Source organism: Alosa pseudoharengus, unplaced genomic scaffold, assembly GCF_046254945.1.
Source record: "Alosa pseudoharengus isolate Yale_2024_CS ecotype anadromous, Long Island Sound unplaced genomic scaffold, YU_APseudo_1.1 YU_APseudo_1.1_scf_1, whole genome shotgun sequence".
Classification (NCBI taxonomy): Eukaryota; Metazoa; Chordata; class Actinopteri; order Clupeiformes; family Clupeidae; genus Alosa; species Alosa pseudoharengus.
This window is the reverse complement of record NW_027468564.1, coordinates 24,334,715-24,351,345: the sequence shown is the minus strand read 5'-3', so window position 1 is coordinate 24,351,345 and position 16,631 is coordinate 24,334,715. Positions and strand designations below refer to the sequence as shown.

General features: G+C 39.7%; 1 pseudogene; it reads right to left on the bottom strand.

The window, feature by feature from the left end:
* Nucleotides 1–11,789, bottom strand: part of LOC143123348 (uncharacterized) — a 685,973-nt pseudogene extending 674,184 nt beyond the window's left edge.
* Nucleotides 11,790–16,631: the final 4,842 nt, after the last annotated feature.

The window sequence follows — 16,631 nt, the reverse complement described above, 5'->3', positions numbered from 1 at the left end:
GAATGACACTGATATGTGTTACTGTCACCTCTGGGTCTGATGTCTTGTCTCCCTCATCATCAGAGTCCTCTCTAGATTCAGATTCATCGGCCCTTTCCTTCCTTTTCCACCAGCGGCTGTTGTCATTGAAGCAAACAAATGGGCACAGAGATGTTCAGATTCACAGTCATGTTTTTTTTTTCATCTAGTGTTCATATAGCAAATACATACTATTTATATGATGTAAACCTGATCATGAAGAGGGCACAACTGAAGAGGATCACAACTCCAGAGGCCATAGAAAGTCCCACTGAGACAGTCATTAGACAACTGCATTCATCTGAGGAAGAGGGACATGCCTTGTATAAGACACCAGTGGCAGATAGATAGATAGATAGATAGATAGATAGATAGATAGATTGATTGATTGATGGGTGCAAGACAGAGTTCTGATACCTGCTATTTTGATGAACATGTCAGTAGAGTTCTCTGTTCCAACTTCATTTCTGGCCTCACAGTAGTATTGTCCAGCAACCTCCAAGTTGACATTTTTGATGCTGTACTGCTGTCCTGATCCTAGTGAATGGTTTATGTTCTTCTTGAACCAGGTGTAGCTGTCCACTGGCGGATTGGCGTCGCTGATGCAGGCCAAGGTGACTGAACTACCTTTGAGAATAGCACCTGAAGGGCGCACAAACACCAAGACATCCTTTGGAGGATCTGGGAGTAAAAACGAGATATGAGGTCACACCATCATTTCACTTGACTGCAAAATGTCTGCACCGTTTCCTCTCAAGAGAATTTATTGCAGTGCCTAGAATTGTCTACTATATCAAGATTCTTTTCCGGCAGTGATGCAGTCAGTGATCCTGTTGTTTTTGAAAATCGACTCTTTGGGATGTCCATCACTTGTGCATCGACTTATGCATACACAGCTATGGAAAAAAAATCTGATGTCATCATATGGTTGCTTAGCGACATTCAAATGATTTGACAGGCATATTAAATTTGCAGAATATGACGGTCAACTTATTTGAATGTCATTCAGGAACCGTAAGATAACAGGTTTGATGAAGGTGGTATTTAGAGGCTTTTGCCTTTTGGAATGAGATTATGTGGTATGTGGTATGTTTGTGTTCCGTACGCCGTTCTTGAATAGAGGGGAAAAAGGATTGCAAAGAAAAACTATGCATTTAAGTGTTTGGGGAAGATCACACAGTAACAGAGTTACAAAACAGCATGTTTTTAAAAGTTTCATTAAAAACCCTTTAGTTTTTGTTCATTTTCATGTCAAAACCATGAAAAGGAACATATTTATAACATCAAACGACAATAGAATGAGAAAAAAAGTTGGTAATATCTTTCACAATTACTTTCAGATAAATATAAGTTTCAAGAGCACAAAATCTGAATGTTGTAACTTTGGATCTAAGGAAAATAGAAACAAACTTGAATCTGTTTTGTAAACTTTAACTGCTTGGTAATCATACTAGATGTGTTTTGTAGAAATATATAAAGTTTTATTTTTTACCCTAGATGTTAACATGCACGTGATCTTCCCCATTTGTATTGTATTGAGTGGTACAATTGCTGGACTCACAAGTGATGCTGATCTTCAGGGGTGGGGATTGCCGATCCTCATAGCCTTTGAGAGCACAGGTGTAGCTGCCCTCATCATCGCTGCTGAGGGAACTAAGATGGAGTGTCTGATGGGTCTGACCTATTACCACCTGGCCGCCCTTCTGCCAGACAAACTTGTCGCTGCCGCTCAGAGTGCAGTTGCTGAAGCAGGTCAGATTCACCGCCTTTCCCTCTCTCAGGTGACCAGGCGTTCGCACCTGGAGATCTAAAGGGGGTTTTAAGTTGTAAAACGTATAAATAATAAATACAATACATTTTTCTGTTGGATGAGAAAGTAAAGTTATAGAGTTATAAGTAAACACACAAACAATAATAAAACATGTCCTTAATATAAATATATAGATGAATCTCTAATATGTTTCTTGAAAAATTACCAAAAAGTGCTGAAAACAGACATTCTAAATATGCTCTTTTTGTGTCTGGCTAAACCATGTTGGATGTAAAACACTCCCACCCATTATTGTTACAAAAACTATCTGTCCTGTCTTTTCATCCTAGGCAACAGTTCTGGCTGAAAAACAGTGTTGTGTGTCCCTGTAAAATTGTGTTTACTTGATTTGTTTTAATTTTAATGGGTCCATCCTCTATAATTTTTTTCCCCTTCGGTTTTGACATTTGTACTTAGTGTGATGACGGACAGTCAATGTTTGTGTGATTTTGTTTTGTTAGTCTTCCAATAATAAAAAACAAAAATTGGGAGTATGTTGCAACCGTTTTAGAAAAAGCAACAAGTGGGCTTTTTTGTCATAACGCACAATGCCCCCTAACTGTTTAAAAATACCCTGTAACCACATGGCCTATTGCTTTACTTATATCAGTCACAGTCTCTTCTCGCACAGCGGGGTGGGTGACCTGTGATAATATTTACCAGTTAGCGTCAGGTTCACTCCCGGCCTTCCCGTCCACTTCTGCTTCTGCTGCTGGGTGATCACCCTGCAGTAGTACTTCTGCTGCGTGTCCACCACAGTCACGTTAGCCAAGTGGAGGGTGCACTGGCGGCTCATGTTCCCACGATCCACACGCACCCTGCCCTCGTATCTGGGGTCTGTAGAGACAGGCTCTTCGCCGAACTCCTGCACTGTCCAGAAGGCACTCGTAACGCTGAGGTTGGCCGGGTACGTGTAATTGCAGATCATGGTCACATCTGATCCTCGTAAGACACAGAGATCCCGACTCGGGGAGTAGGTCAGGTTCCACCCCTTATGGTTGCCAGCCTTAACACCTTAAGCACACAGCAAACACGTGACTGCTCTTAACAGCTAAACATGCAGTGCATCTATTGCTCTGGTATCAAAATTCATTAGACAAATAGTCTATTTTAGTTAAGTTAGTTAGGGGGTTTATAATTATTGTTGTTCTCACTTGTAAGCATCCACACATCACGTTGCTGTTTTATAATCAGTAGCTACAGCCATAATAAAATCCCATTGCTTGTACTTATTTTCTTTTCCTTTTTTTTCTTATTTGTGCCTGTCTATGTAAACATATGACTTGTTACTTATAGCACACAGGAAAATATCAACACACAGTATATACTGGCTACTTACCTTGGACCACATATATAATGACCAGATAAGGAAAGAGTGTGTGTTCCATCATCATGTCAGTCACCTTCCAGATATAATAATGAGAGGACATTATTAATTATTTAAGTTTATACAATTATGTGAAAATGTCACCAAACATAGGACACACTAGCTCTTCTAGAAAAAGTTCAGTGGAACTAGCTTGTTGCAGTAAATACTGAATAAAAATAATTCAACAATTAAACTGTAGTAAAATCAATCCATTTTAACTCTTCATATGATCAATTTAAGTTTACAGTTTTATATTTTGATCAACTCAAAACTTCTCTTACCGTGTTTAGCTGCCGTCGTTTCACTGTTAATTTGCCGAAATGGTGAATGAGGAACAACCAGACTCCACTGACCTCATAAATCTGACCACTTGTGTAGTCACCACAGGTTACAGCACGGGAGCAAACCTCATGTCCACTCTGGTCCAGAATTAAGAGCCTTTAATGTCCCCTGGGGCGGTACAGTAATTGCCTGTGTATTAGCCACATTGTGTACTGTATAAGCCACAGGACAGTGTTGTATGCGAGTTAAAAGAAACAAAACCTTATTAATGCCATATTATGTCCCATCCACAGCACATATATCATATGACATATAACATATAAAACATACTGTATGTCCCATCCACACAGCACATATAGCATAAGACATATATCATTGTTACGCTCATGGCACAACACAAAAGAGGCTGGCAACAAATTCCAATTATAAATAAATTATATTTATTTAAAGTGATTTAGAATGAATGGATATGTCTAGGGGGGGAAATTAAGTGTATGGATGCGTGTTGGTCATATGTAAGTGAGTAGTGGTTTGCAGTGCGGTGTGTCAAAAATGTGTCTGAAAGGTGGGAGAGAGAGAGAGAGAAGGGATGGCGATGATATATATAGGCCTACACCGGTGCCAGGTGAGGCCAATCTCCCTTAATTAAGTCTCCCCACTGCAAGCCGGCAACCTGCCCGTGTGGCCACCACGGAAAACGGCAGACGGCCCGTAGGGGGAGCAGTGGGGCGTCACAGTCATGTAACAGTCTTGTATCCTCAAGATATGAACTAACATGGGTTTTGACATTTCCCTCCCTCCTCATGGCTTTGCTGCCCATGCATAACACATTTTTGTCATGCACTACCTGTACATTGAGTGTTCTACTAAGCTTCAGCTATGAGTCCCAGGTGTCCTTCATGCATGTTTTGTGTTATAGACAATTATAGCTATCACAAAATAACAATAACGTTTGGTGCCCTGAGTTGGCACCAATCGGCCCGAAAATGGGCTTCTGGCACACCCAGTTATAACTTTAAATGTTGCATCCATCTCTTTAGCTGTAAGATCCAGTCAGTGTATAAGTTCAGAATAGTTACATATGTGACTGCTTATTGACTGAATGTTGGTGTATTTTTGGGACAAAACCACTGTGATCTTTTCTTTACAGTAAGCAATCAGAAACACCTGTAACTTCATCTGTGTCAAGTCAAGTTTATTATACAGCACATTTCATACACAGGTCATTCAATGTGCTTCACATAAACAAAAGCAAACAGTAACAACTACTAAAGGCATAGAAGGGCAATAGTCAAAAAAATACTTTACGTAAAACACAAAAGGTAATATAGCACATAAAAGCATAAAAGGGCAATAGTTTAAACGTGTTTAAAAAGTAATAACTAAAATACATAATACAGCATAAAATGATTACTCGGTGTTAATGATCCTAGTCAAACACATCAGCAGCACTCTATGGAGATTCTTGAAGAAGGCCCAAAATGTGCGTGCACACATACATTTCCTTTCAGGGCCAAAATTCCTGACCACAGGGCTAAATAGTTCCCCTGGTGGAGTATTAACACCCACATAGTTAAGACTCAGAGTTTCAGAGAAACCCGTTAGAGCTGTAGCTCTCGAGCCGTAAAGAACGAGCCGTTACACTCTTACTCTGCCTGATCTGTCTACTGAGTTAGAATGACAGCACAACTACTTCACAGAATCCCCCTTTGACAAACTAAGGACAGCAATAGTACTACAAAGAACAATAGTATTCATCCCAAAGAGTGCACTGTGAACTGAGCCATGAGGATACCACATACCACACTCAAACATGTTACAAAGAACTACATTTAACAGACAATCACAAAGCAGTAGATATTCACATCCCTGATGTCGTGACACACTTACCCATAAACCATGGGTTAGAATCTGGCCTACTGGCCTATCGATTACAATTAGCTAAAATACTTTACCAGATTCAGAAATGTGCAAGTCATCAATTCAAGTCACCCAGTGTACAGCAGTGCTGTGCATGCACACATTTGCTACCTTTCAGGGCTCGATCATGATGCTGTCACCAGTGTTGCCTGCATTGCCTGGCAATAATAGTTTTCAAGCATGACATTGCATAACATTACACTTAGTTAACATCACAAGCTGCTGCTGCACCGCACCAATAGCTTATCATCATGACTTCCCGATGCATTACTGTCAGTGACTGGCACTGTGTGTTTATTTGCGGCACAATTGAATGGGACAATGGAACTGCAGACCGAAAGAAAAAGAAACTAAAAGTTTCCTTTGTGACTTAAAATGGCAACTTTGATCTCATCTGAAAGTTGGTTCCAGAGCTGTGCACATAAAAAGCTGCTCCACCATGTTTAATTATACAGTAAGAGTAGGTTTTACTAATGAAAGGAGAAAAAAAAATATATCCCTGACATTGAGATACGTCGGGCTATCCTCACTTGAAAGGAGAGAGCAGGCCCAAAGTGCTGGCCCGTTCTCCTGTTGATCATGTGTGAACAATGGACAAATAGGGTGAAGAGTTAATTGGTAATTTACTGTTCATGGTCAAATTTGACCAGACAGTTTTAACTGCTCTTAAAAACCAATACCATGACAAAAAGTATTATTTAATCTGACTCCATTATTAATAACTTCTTGTATCTATTACCAAGTAACTGGTTTATCGGCTATGGCAGTGCACGGCATGGCATACTAGGACTTTAAGATATATGACTGTTGGTTAAAAGGAACAATTTATTAGGCATTAAGCTTGAAAAGGTAAGTGTAATCAATATCAATGTAAAAGTAACTCAGGTAGGTAAAACATAACAACAAAGTAACAAAAGGAAACTTAACCAATACCACAAACTTAAACTTAACAAATAAACAAGTTAGGATACACCAGATGAAACAGTATACCAAATAATAAGATTACAAACCCAAATATTAAAGAAATGGGTAACACTTTACAGTAAAGGTACATAAATTATCATGAATTCATGCATGAATTAATTCATGATTTATGCATTACTTCATTCCTTTATATGTTATGAATCATACGGAATTTACATGAGTTCATATGACCTCATGCATGAACACCACATCAACTAAACCATTAGGTACGGTGGGTTCATCATTATGATTTATGATTTCTTAAGCATGATTACATGTATGTCAGGTTAATTACTCATGCGTTCATCATGTTAGTGGCCCCTCAACTAAAGTGTGAACAATGGCGTGTGTTTAGATAACTGCACAAGTTGTGTTCTAATCAGAATTTTTGAGTAGTGAACATTTTTGGCAGAAAAAGAAATCATCATTATAATTCTTAATAAATCATAAATCATAATGATGTGCTCACCATACTTACTGCTTTAGTTAATGTGTTGTTCATATGAGGTCATTAATGACAGACTATGAACTCATGTAAATTACTGATGATTCATGAGATATTAAGGAATGAAGTAATACGTAAATCATGAATTAATTCATGCATGAATTCATGATAATTCATGTACCCTTACCGTAGAGTGTTTCCAAGAAAGGTATAGAGAGTGAGAAAAAAGAGAAAGAGAGAGTAAGAGAAAAAGGACAGAGCTGGAGACAAAGATAGAGGGAGATAGGGGGAGAGAGAGAGACTGAGAGGTCAGCCTAAGCTTCCCCCAACACCCTTATAGAAGAGAAACAGAGCAGAAGAGACCGAGTTGAGGACCAATTCAATTCAATTCAAGGTTGCTTTATTAGCATGACTGTAAGTAAGTACAGTGTTGCCAAAGCACAATTAAAACAGCATAACAATTAGAACATTGACAGCATTACAGGAACCAGTAACATGAAAAATTGTGTGTATACCCTCACTTTCTCTCTCTTTTTCCACACACACACACACACACACACACACACATATTCATGTGATCACACACACACACACACCATCTCCTCTTTTATCATTCACCTGGGCCTCTTATCTAAGAGCTGTGGGTGTGGCCCCCAAGGTGAATCCCATACCTATAGACTATAGTGTAGTTATTAGTCTACAACTATGCACAAATATGTTTAATTGTGATGAAACCAACATCAGACTGTTGCCCACATTACAAGTATTGATTCAAGACCAAACATGGATCTGAAGCTGTTTGATAGTCTTTTTAGGAAGGCCTGTGAACAGCCCATTGCAGTAATCAACCCTACTGGAGATGACTGCATGACAAATATTAAATTAGACCTCTTTGGCAATGTTTTTAAGATGGTAAAAAGCTAATTTAGTTATTGCTTTCATGTGGCTGTTGAAATTTAGATCACTGTCAATTATGACACCAATAAATGTAACAGTATCCTTAGCTTTAACCCTTTAGGCGCCAGGTTTAAAAAAAAAAAAAACATCATTGGATTTTTACATCAAAATTTCAAAAGGCCATGGCTTGAAAGTGGTCTGTAAATGTGAAAATCATTGAGTATGAACAAAAGTTTATGAAGGGGGTAAATTTACACATCTAATTTGCATATTATGACGTCACCGGACGGCAACCACCTCAAATTATGCACATTTCAGTAAATACTGAATGTTGAACATATATTTGAGCAGTTTTGCTTACTTTTTTGTCATTTCACCCACATAACACCCACATAACAGGAAAACAGTCACATGTAAACCAACAATAGTAAACTATTACTATAACCACAAACCCTATTCTACTATACAATAAAGTAGCCTGGTCAAATCAGTTCCTATCGCAGGTGACTTTGTGTCAGTATCAGAGAGTGTCAACCTAAAGTCTTTCCTCCTTTTTCCTCAGTTTTTTTTCTTTGTTCAGCTGAAGAAAATGTTGAGACATCCAGTTGTTGATTGTGTTTATACACTGAAAAAAAGAGATTTAAGTGGCTAAGCCACATGTGGAAGAGTTGAGGTTCTGTTGAGGTTGAGTTGGGGTTCTGTTGAGGTCGAGTGTGGGGTTCTGTTGAGATTGAGTTTGGGTTCTGTACAGTCAAGACTAAGCTAAAACGTTGGAAGACACAGACACTGAGATCAAGGTAAATACAGAGGTGCTGATGACACAGCAATGTGGAATAAGAGGTCACATGACTTTTCTACAGGCATGTACAAATACTTGCTTGAGTGTACTCAATTTAATGAATCCCTTACCACACTGGGAGCAGTGATACAGTCTCTCTCCTGTATGAATATACTGGTGTCTCTTGAGTGTTATTAATTCACAAAAACTCTTGTCACATTGGCTGCATGGGTATGGCCTCTCCCCTGTGTGAATGCGCTGGTGACGATTGAGATCACCCTGAACAGCAAAACTCTTGCCACACTGGGAGCAGTGGTACGGTCTTTCTCCTGTATGAATATACTGGTGTCTCTTGAGTGTTATTAATTCACAAAAACTCTTGTCACATTGGCTGCATGGGTATGGCCTCTCCCCTGTGTGAATGCGCTGGTGACGATTGAGATCACCCTGAACAGCAAAACTCTTGCCACACTGGGAGCAGTGGTACGGTCTTTCTCCTGTATGAATATACTGGTGTCTCTTGAGTGTTATTAATTCACAAAAACTCTTGTCACATTGACTGCATGGGTATGGCCTCTCCCCTGTGTGAATGCGCTGGTGACGATTGAGATCACCCTGAACAGCAAACCTCTTGCCACACTGGGAGCAGTGGTACGGCTTCTCTCCTGTATGTCTACTTTGGTGTCGTCTGAAAGAATACAGCTGATTGAATGTCATGTCACATTGGGAGCAGTAATATGGCCTCTCTCCAGTATGTATACGCTGGTGTCGCTCGAGTACTCCCGGATAACTAAAACTCTTGCCACAGTGTGTGCATGAGTATGGCCTCTCTCCTGTATGTATACGCTGGTGTATTTTGAGACCATTCCTTTGAGCACTTGAGTGGTACTTCTCTCCTGCATGTATACCCTGGTGTTTTTTGAGACTCCCCATCTGATTGAATCTCTTGTCACACTGGGTGCAGTGGTACGGTTTCTCTCCTGTGTGAATGCGCTGGTGTCTCTTGAGATGACTTGCGGTAGTGAAACTGTTACCACACTGGGAGCATGAGTATGGCCTCTCCCCTGTATGTGTACGCTGGCGTATTTTGAGACCATTCATTTGTGCAAAACTCTTGTCACATTGAGAGCAGTAGTACAGTTTTCTCTCTGGTCTTTCTCTTGTTCTTCTCTCCTGTATGTCTACGCTGGTGTGCTTTGAGATTTCCCATATGATTGAATCCCTTACCACACTGGGAGCAGTGGTACGGCCTCTCTCCTGTATGTATACGCTGGTGTTGCTTGAGATTTCTTCCATTTCTAAAACTCTTGCCACACTGAGAGCATGAGTATGGCCTCTCCCCTGTATGTGTACGCTGGTGTATTTTGAGACCATTCATTTGAGCAAAACTCTTGTCACATTGAGAGCAGTGGTACGGCTTCTCTCCTGTATGTATACGCTGGTGTATTTTGAAATACGACACATCACTAAATCTCTTGTCACACTGGGTGCAGTGGTACGGTTTCTCTCCTGTGTGAACATGCTGGTGTCGCTTGAGTTCATTCACTCTAGCAAAACTCTTACCACACAGGGTGCATGAGTAGGGCTTCTCTCCTGTGTGAATGCGCTGGTGACGATTGAGATCACCCTGAACAGCAAAACTCTTGCCACACTGGGAGCAGTGGTACGGTCTTTCTCCTGTATGAATATACTGGTGTCTCTTGAGTGTTATTAATTCACAAAAACTCTTGTCACATTGGCTGCATGGGTATGGCCTCTCCCCTGTGTGAATGCGCTGGTGACGATTGAGATCACCCTGAACAGCAAACCTCTTGCCACACTGGGAGCAGGGGTACGGCTTCTCTCCTGTATGTCTACTTTGGTGTTGTCTGAAAGAATACAGCTGATTGAATGTCATGTCACATTGGGAGCAGTAATATGGCCTCTCTCCAGTATGTATACGCTGGTGTCGCTCGAGTACTCCCGGATAACTAAAACTTTTGCCACAGTGTGTGCATGAGTATGGCTTCTCTCCTGTATGTATACGCTGGTGTATTTTGAGACCATTCCTTTGAGCAAAACTCTTGCCACATTGAGAGCAGTGGTACTTCTCTCCTGCATGTATACCCTGGTGTTTTTTGAGACTCCCCATCTGATTGAATCTCTTGTCACACTGGGTGCAGTGGTACGGTTTCTCTCCTGTGTGAATGCGCTGGTGTCTCTTGAGATGACTTGCGGTAGTGAAACTGTTACCACACTGGGAGCATGAGTATGGCCTCTCCCCTGTATGTGTACGCTGGTGTATTTTGAGACCATTCATTTGTGCAAAACTCTTGCCACATTGAGAGCAGTGGTACTTCTCTCCTGTATGTCTACGCTGGTGTGCTTTGAGATTTCCCATATGATTGAATCCCTTACCACACTGGGAGCAGTGGTACGGCCTCTCTCCTGTATGTATACGCTGGTGTTGCTTGAGATTTCTTCCATTTCTAAAACTCTTGCCACACTGAGAGCATGAGTATGGCCTCTCCCCTGTATGTTTACGCTGGTGTATTTTGAGACCATTAATTTGAGCAAAACTCTTGTCACATTGAGAGCAGTGGTACGGCTTCTCTCCTGTATGTATACGCTGGTGTATTTTGAAATACGACACATCACTAAATCTCTTGTCACACTGGGTGCAGTGGTACGGTTTCTCTCCTGTGTGAACATGCTGGTGTCGCTTGAGTTCATTCACGCTAGCAAAACTCTTACCACACAGGGTGCATGAGTAGGGCTTCTCTCCTGTGTGAATACGCTGGTGAATATTGAGCGTACCCTTACTAGCAAAACTCTTACCACACAGGGTGCATGAGTAGGGCTTCTCTCCTGTGTGAATACGCTGGTGAATATTGAGCGTACCCTTACTAGCAAAACTCTTACCACACAAGGTGCATGAGTAGGGCTTCTCTCCTGTGTGAATACGCTGGTGGATTATGAGACTTTCGTTTTTAGTGAAACTCTTGTCACATTGTGCACAGTGGTACGGCTTCTCTCCTGTATGTATACGCTGGTGAATATTGAGACGCGCCATTCGATTGAAACTCTTGCCACACTGGGAGCAGTGGTACGGCCTCTCCTCTGAATGTGTGCGCTGGTGTTTCTTGAGTGGTCCCGCATGACTAAAACTCTTGCCACACTGTGTGCACGAGTAGGGCTTCTCTCCTGTGTGAATACGCTGGTGGATTTTGAGACTTCCCTTTTCAGCGAAACTCTTACCACATTGGGCACAGGGGTACGGCCTCTCTCCTGTATGTATACGCTTTACGTGTATATTGAGATGCCCCATTTGACGGAATCTCCTGTCACATTGGGTGCAGTGGTATGGCTTCTCTCCTGTGTGAAAGCGCTGGTGTATTTTGAGGTCACTCATATACTTGAATGTCTTGTCACATTGGGAGCACTGGTACAACATTTCTCCTGCATGTATACGCTTGTGTACTTTGAGTCTCCCCTCTTGATTGAATCTCTTGTCACATTGAGTGTATTTCTCTGCCGTCTGACTGGTCAGGTGACATTGCTGTTCAGCTTCTGTTTGATCAGAACCATCAGAAAAGACAAATATATGAGCATACAAAAAAACAACAACAACAACATGCATTTCTTAACCCTTAACCCTTACAAGCCCGACCATTCTAATTTCGTTACAAAAGTAACGATGGCCAATCGTCTAATATCTCAGCTGTCCAATGACTGATTTTATTTCTGAAATCTTTCCCGTAATGCTGACAACATAAGCTTCAATTTGATATGATTGGTTAAGGGGTTTATGGCGCGAAATGTTTTGGATACTTGAAGATGAGTCTTGAAAAAATATTTTCACTTGAGTCGGTGCATTTGACGTGGACAGCCGGATGCCACCTGCACTTAAGTTGGAGTTTACCTCGACTGGAAACCACACAGCTGGATAAACTGAGGTAATATTGTTTTTACATCGGTTCTAGTTATGGTTTATCTTTATTTGAAGTCCTTAAATCATGTTATTTGACAGTAATATGCTTTCTCATCAGCGTCAACATTATGGCTTAGCGGGGGGGCTAGTGCATCGTCACGTAACTTTAGCTAACTGTATAATTCTGAACTGCTTGCAATATTATCGTTTGCTTTTGATGTCAGTTATTTTCATTTGACAGTTTCATTTAAAAACCTGTTAGTATATAAACTGTAGGTAAGTTTGTTTTCTAGTACCAATTTGCTTGTTAGGTAAGCATTATATTGGCAAGACAGTATAGCAAACCAAAGCTGAATAAATCAATGGGCGCCGCGTTTCTAAGTTGCGTTCTCTTACATGAAATAAGTTGAGCGATATTTTTACTCCTCTCAATATGTAACGTTAGTTGTAGAAAATAAGATGTGAAATCACATATTCTGTCAGAAATGTAATTAACTTATTGCCTTTCCTCCGGTTGTTATCTGTAGTGCAGTCTGTAGTGAACTATTTTAGCTTGCTAACTTCTAAATGACAAACATCAGACGTGCTTGTCTCAACATTTTCTAAGATGGCATGACTTGAAATAGATGAAGCACAACTCCTCTCAATATTTAGTTATAGAAAACATGATGTGAAATCACATATTCTGTCAGAAATGTCATTATTGCATTTCAGCAGTTTGTTACTAGGTGAAATGTAATCTGTCTTTATCTTGATGCCAGCCAGGCAATCAGATTTAGGGTAGCTAAACCCATGTGTAATACAATGACTTTTCATAGGCCTACTTAGAAATATTTCGAGTATATTCTGAGGATGCTTCAATAGTTTAGACTACCTCTGCTTTTGTGTGCATACATGCACAAATCTGTAGTTTTGTGATTTTATTTTTTACATTAATAAAGGTATTTGTATGATTTCGCTCTTGTTTCAGATGGAGGATGACAAGACCTTCTCGCAAGCCTGAAGAGGTAGCTGACTGCTCATGAGCTTGTGCTCACAATGCTGAAGACCATGAGGGGATGGAGGAAGAAGGTATAGATTTATGTGCCATGCGTAGGATGGTGCAGACTAAAAAACTGTGTGAAATAGACTTGTTATGTTCTTTTTTATTTACTCACATTGTTGTCCCAGGCATATGTGGTTTTACCAACCGAAAGGAAAGGGAGCTTGTGCTTAGTAGGCCATCGTATGCAAACAGTGCAGAGGCATGGGACAAAGACCCCAGAAGAGTTTCACAGGTTTCTGGGATTGATCATTTACATGGGGTTCACTTCCCTCCCTAATATCCATTGCTACTGGGGAACCCAGTCTTGGCAGGGATCACGGGACATTGACCAAATGATGAATACATATTGTGTACTCCAAAAAACGCAGAATACCAGAAAGCACTTTTTCTCCATTGACATTGCCGTTGTCAGTAGCTTCTTGTTATTTCAAGTTTGACAATGCAATGCAGAATCTGGTGTTGAACCTTGGTTTGGTAGCTACAACCAGAAAGAATTTGGAGGAAATCTATCACAACAGCTGGTAGGCATTTCCATTGAAATTTCAGCCTCACCTTCAGCTGCTCCAACTACTACTCTGTCGTCTTTCCATCAAGTACATATTCCTGTACAGCAGGAGCTTGTTATAAAAAACTTACATAATAAAACTAAAGTAGCTTGTATGGCCCTGGAGTGTAACGGTAGGCGAATTTGTTTTATTGATAAACAAATTGCTGTCAGATTTGGCATTCTGCAAAAGGGGATGCGTTTAGTAATGAGTCATAGCTCTTCTGTGTTCAACCTTCAGGTTTCCCACCCCACCTTTCCCTATCCTCCTCTGTAAGTGTGTGTGTGTGTGGGTATGAGTTTGTGTGTATATGTGTGTATGTGTTTATTCTCCACAGGCTTGTTCTAAGTATGTAATCCACTTTCAAATGTTTAGAACACATTGAGTTTTGAGTGATGTTGATTGTATTCCTAACTTTTCATGAATAATAATACATTTTATATATGTATATAATTTTCATATTATACTGATTTATATAAGGAAGTTGTATTTGTTGAATCAAATGTATTTTATGTCTCTTTTCCGAAATGGTCTTCAATGAATACAGTATACTTACTTCCTGTATTACTGGTAAGGTACAGTATGTTTTTTTTTAATGTCCTTCTTATTGACTGTAGCATTTGCTTATATACAAATAAATGGTTTATTCTTATAGACCAAATACATCTAAACCATTGTTTCTGACTTGAATATTAGTTTTTATGCATACTTGTATGTTGTTGGTGAGAAAGTGAATGTGAATTCTGTCAACATTCTAAATCCCGTTTCCTGCATTTTTTTACACTGATCACTAAAATTATCATAACTTTTGAAAGGTTAATGATATTCCAATTCAGTCTTTTTTGTTAAATAGCCCACAACTTGCTGAACATTTCATACACTCTATATTTTTCTCTATCTTGTAGAGAAATATGATGAAAATTCATCTTTATGTGAATGAAATTACATTTTGACAAATTTCGGATATATATTTGGAGAGGATTTTCAAATACTGTTCATTACTATATCAACATTACCATATTAATTTTACATCATTTCATAGAACTGATCCTTCTGATTACAATGGTATGTATATCCCATTGATGGTATGTATTATACTCAAGAAATAAGGTTTTTTGTGTGAGGAGGTCATCCAGCACCAAAAATGGAATGTTCGGCACGGGCACGAAAGGGTTAAAGATGTAGGTTTTTGAACATTCTAAGTTCCGCAACAATTGAAGGTTCTAAAATTCTATGTTGAATTCAATGAACCCAGATATTCTTTAGAACGTTCATTTCTCAACATTCCCATCACACCGGTGTGACGGTACTCCTTTAAGGGTTAAATCATTTTTTGTCTTCATCAGTGTGAAATATACAGTATGTATTTACCAATGAGGCAGATGCCACACACCAACATCTAGACACACAAACACAATGGTTGCCTATAGCAACACCGTCTGCTCTGAAAGATATACATTAGAGCCTGTTCTCCTGTGACATATCCCTGCATCTAGGCATATAATACACCGAAACACAGGGTTCTGTCTGGTCATCTATGGAATATCAAGGACATTTGGAAACTCTATTCCAGACATGGAAAGTCAGGAAATTTCATCATTGTTGGGGAAAAATTCATGGAATACCAGGGAATTTTGTTGTAAATCTACTTAAAATGAAGTAGAATAAAATAAATGAATACAAATAAATTACCACGCAAGATTGGTTATATCTGGTTATTAGCTTTACTGCGTGCTTGAGTAGTTTTGGTCAGCCCAACACTGTTTATTGCCGAATCATCTCCCGCGCAAAAAATAAAAACAGATTCTTGAACGCTATGTGGCTGCTCTGAAATCTTTGGTCAGTACATTGTACCAATTGATTAATTATATTGTAGGTCATAGATTTTTTTTTGTCAGGGAAAAGTCATGGAATTTTACATTTTACTTAGAGTAAAAAGTATCAAACAGTGCAATGCTATCCCTTGGACTATTTCTTCACAATTACTGAGTTAAACATACTTAGTGGTGTCCCATAAGGATATTGTTAATGTTACACAGCACTTGTAATGACATGTTTAATCTGTTAAGAGGCAAAGAGGCATAAACAGTCTAAATTCTGCCCCGACCTGCAATGCTCGGTGATCCAGAAAAACAGGTGTTGAAAATGGGTCCGAGTTTCCCTAAAACTAAAAGTTGCCTTTGAGAACTTTTTTATGTGCAGGTTAAAAATAGCGCATACATCTTTTTGTATGTGGTGTGAGAACATGTCTATGTGCAATATGTGCAAATGAAGAGGTGCATGTGCAAGGTAAAAGTGGTCTGTGTGTGAGCATTACATATGGATTTGAAAGACATAAATGCTCTTTGTGCAAGCTTTGCATTTCCATGTACAAAAAAAGGAAGAACATAAGCAAGCTTTTCATTGTTCACAAGCTTTTCATGTACACATCTATTTATTTATTATTTATTATTATAAATGTATTTATTTATTTGGCTGACACTCTTGTCCAAAGCGACTCACATATCAGATTTCATCCACTTGTAAATCTCTCGCTCGCTCACTCACACAAACTCACACACCAACACAGGTCTTTATGTCCAATAGGCCTTTGGTGACAGACAATAGGGCATAAGTTTATTGTAGGGTTTTTGAAGGATTACTTTGACA